Source organism: Ovis aries, chromosome 5 (assembly GCF_016772045.2).
Source record: "Ovis aries strain OAR_USU_Benz2616 breed Rambouillet chromosome 5, ARS-UI_Ramb_v3.0, whole genome shotgun sequence".
NCBI lineage: Eukaryota > Metazoa > Chordata > Mammalia > Artiodactyla > Bovidae > Ovis > Ovis aries.
In genome coordinates this window covers 63,049,475-63,053,481 of record NC_056058.1, presented here as the reverse complement: position 1 = coordinate 63,053,481, position 4,007 = coordinate 63,049,475, and positions in this window count along the sequence as shown.

Here is a 4,007-nt window from a genome sequence, read left to right as displayed (position 1 = left end):
AGCTCAAATCTCTTCTAATGGAATTATCTGCATGACACCCCTTCCGCATCTCCGACTCCATCTTTTCAGGCTGGAATTAAAGATCCTCAGCTAATGGGAAAGGTGTCTTTCCTGCAGAGCTCCAGCAGGTGGCAGTGTTGGACTGAGTATGTGGGTAAGGGTGGGAGCGGCTAATTGGAGGACCAACGGACTCAGTGGAAAAGTCCCTGATGCTGGGAAGGATTGAGGGCAGAAGGAGAAGAAGGCGTCAGAGGATGAGATGGCTGGATGGCATCATTGATGCAATGGACATGAACTTGGGCAAACTCTGGGAGATGGTGAGGGACAGGGAGGCCTGGTGTGCTGCAGTCCATGGGGTCGCAGAGTCCCGCAGGACGGGGCGACTCAACAACCAGCGGGAAGGTGTCTTTCCTGCAAAGCTCCAGCAGGTGGCAGTGCTGGACTGAGTTCGTGGGTAAGGGGGGCGGGGGAGGCAGGGGAAGAGGAACCGCTATCTGGAGAACCATCCTCTATTGTTTTCCTCAGGTGGTTTTGCAGCCTGTTTCCCTCCCACATTCTAGCCAAACTAGGCTATTAAATCTGCATTTGCTGAGCTGATGCTGTTTGTTACCTCAGATCTGATCTTCGTGGTTGGGCTGCCCCAGGAATTCCAGGTCTCCTTGAACCCTCATCTGGTAGAAGCCAGCTGCAGCTGTACTCGACGTTTGCCCAGTTATTCGTCTGGCTTCTTGACATGCTTTCTATGCGTTACCTAGTTTAATCCCCTCTACCCCCCAACCCTCTCCGAGTTAGGTGCTATCATGCCACAATTTGTTCAGAGGAGGAAACTGGAGCTCCGAGAAGCTCAGCCGTCCAGTGGAGGTGAGAGTGCTGGTTCACTGGCATAGCCAGGCTGGGACCTGCAGGTTTCTGGCTTCGGAGCTGCGCACTTAATCTTTACGCTCTCATTTAAACTGATGGGGATACTGGTGCGTGGAGAAGGAAGAGATTTACATCCGGGAATTGGCAGCATTGCTGGCGTGTGAATTCAGGCCATCTCATAATTCTGGGCCTCCTGTTACTCTCGGGCCTCCGGCAGCTGTGGATGAGGCCCTGGGCAGTGTGGGAGTCCCTGCCCTCCCCGTCTCCAGGCACAGGATGTTTGGCGGGTGCTGTGTTCAGAGCCGGGCTGGTGTGGCCAGGCGCATGGCATCGCGGGGCAGTGACCCCGTCAGCCCTGTCATCATGAATTCCCAGCTCATAACATGGTCTGGAATACAGTCAGTGCTCAGTTAATATTTATGGAGGGAATAGACATTACTCTTCTTTGGCTGTCTTCCCAGGCCCTCTTCCCTGGCCGCTCGGCTCTCAGCCTGCAGGAGTTTCTCCTCTGTGGGGTCCTCTAGCCCTGCCAGGGGCACGCATTGGCTTCTTAGCACAGACTATCTTCTTGTTCTTCAACTTTCCAGATCCATCCTTTACCTGTCCTGCCTCCACTCCAGATGAAAAGACCCTAGTGGACATTCTCTCACCTTCCTGTGTGCGTGCGCCAGAGTGTCTAGCCCGGGGTTGAACATAAAAGAAGCTCTATATGAAAACAACAGGCTGTTTTCCCCAAGCAGTACATATTCACTGTTGCCAAGGAGAAAATAAACCAAAGGAAGAAAATTAAAATCACCCCCATGATAATAGGATCCTTCTCTTCAAGGGTATTTTAGTGTAACTGTTTTTCTCTTTCTCTTTTTAATATTCAAGAAATACATGTTTATTGTACAAACATAAAAAAATATGGATAAGCAGAAACATTTTAATTCACTCAGAATACCACTTCATAAGCCTGTCAACAATTCAATTAACAATCAGAATGGCAGTAACCACCTCTACATGCTGAGGGTCTGCTGTGCACCACTCCATATAATTTTTTAAGAACTTTATTGAGGTATGATTTATATGCCATAAAATCCACACATTTTAATTAATCAGTCATTTTAATGCAGAGACTTTTAAGTAAATTTACAGAGGTGTACAACCATCAGCACAGTCCAATTGTTGAATACTTCCAGTGCCCCAATAAAATCCCTCAGGACTAGTTATGGTTAATCCCCATTCCCAACCTCCAGCCCCAGGCAGCCACTAATCTGTTTGCTGTTTCCATAGTTTTACTTTTTCTGGATATTTCACATAAATGAAGCAGTGTGCTAGGTGGTCTTCATCAACACGAATGATGATAGATGCTTCTCATTTACAGGTGAGGAAACTGAGGCTTTGCAAGGGTAAGTGACTAGGAGAGAATGGAGTAGCAAGGACTCAGCTAAGGTCTGTCTGGCCCATGGTCCTCCACCGCCTTGTCATTGGGACATGACTTTTCATGTTCTAGCCTGTGCGACTGCATGTTCATATATGTGTATTTCTCCCAAAGGGATTGATCTCTGCGTATTCTTCTGCCACTTTCTCTTTCAGTTTATAACAGATCGTGAGCATGTTTCTATGTGGATAAGTATAGAAGTGCCCCAGTAGTTTTGTGACAATTACTGGGCAGCATTAAAGCATGAGAGCCTCCATGGGCTGGGGTTCAATACCACTTCTGCCACTTACTAGCCATGTGACTTTGGGAAAGTTACTTAAAGCTTATACCTCAGTTTCCTCATTTGTAAAAGGAGATGGTCGTGTCGGCTGACCTCATCCAGCTAGCTAGTACAGCCCACCTGGTGCTGAGCGTGGCTCAGTCCCTGCCAAATGGGTTTGCTGAGATTTTGGAACTAATGGATAAACCCCGTCTTTGCACATCGATTTCAGCCTGGAAGCTGGTGTCGGGGACGTGACATCTCACTAGACCGGCCAGAGAAGGTGACGCTGTGCCCCTGCTGTGTGCTCTGCAGCTGGAGCCTTGGCCGTCTTTCTGTGCAGTCGTGGATGAAGGACCTGAAGAGGTTGAGAGATGGACAGCCTTATTCCAGCTGGAAGTCCCTGCCCAAGGAGTTTAGGAACTGAGTTCCAGAACTGGGAAAGATGTTGGGATCTTCTCCAGACTATGAGGGAAAAAGACCCCAAGGCACATGGAGCCTGGAGCAGGTCAGCTCCCTGCCCCTGCTCACCTGAGTCCAGGAAGTGGCTTCCTGATGCATCTGCTTGCTGGTGCCCAGGAGCCAGAGGAAGGGTTCCAGCACCATCCGTCAGCCTGCAGCTAGTGAGGCGGAGGCGCACATGCTGGTTTGCAGATTGTGGGTGGGAGGGCAGGATGTGGCAGGAAACAGCTCACCAACTCGAGGGGTGGGGGTGGCATTTGTCTATGTTCCCTGGTGGTTTGGCACCGACGCTCCTGGGCACTTGTATGGTGTTGGCAGACTTGGAAAAACCCTGTAAAGCTCTTTCCTTCAGTTGGGTAAGAGGTGGGGCCACCAGCTTTACCCTCTGAACAGTGGGGTCAGCGAGGCCAGTGTGCGGGCCACCAAGCACATCCTGGGGGTGGGGTGTGGAGCCAAGGACAGTGGCAAGGAGATCAGTAAGGGGCCTGAGCCCCGGGGGAAGCTCTGGCTGCAGTGGTGGAGCTCAACCCTAGAGACTCAGGGGAACACGCTGGCGCCTGTGGCAGTGCTTGAAGCCGGTAGAAACGACCTAAGGGGTTCCCATGGAAATCCAGGTTTCTGACTCCTCTTGAGAACTAGAAATTCAGCAGCATAGCTTACATTTCTACAAGGCAGCACCCTGACTGAGGCTGTATGCTGGCTGTCCCTTTTGGATTCTGGTCTAATACCGTCCCCATTACTCCCCATCATCATCTAGCCCAGGAGCCCAGTGCCATAGCCATTCATCCACCAACGCTGGGCCAGTTTTGTCTTTGAGTTGGTGATTTCTGGCCAGGGAATGTTGCACTCAGGACCTGGCTCCCCACTTAGGGTGTTCAGGGGGCTGTGGTGGCGGTAACTCCAAGCTGAGACCTGAAGACCCAGCCTGTCCTACGACGTGTGCCAAGCAGGAGGTCCAGCAAAGGCTCAGAGGCAGGAAAGGGCTCCTGTGCTCTGGGAACT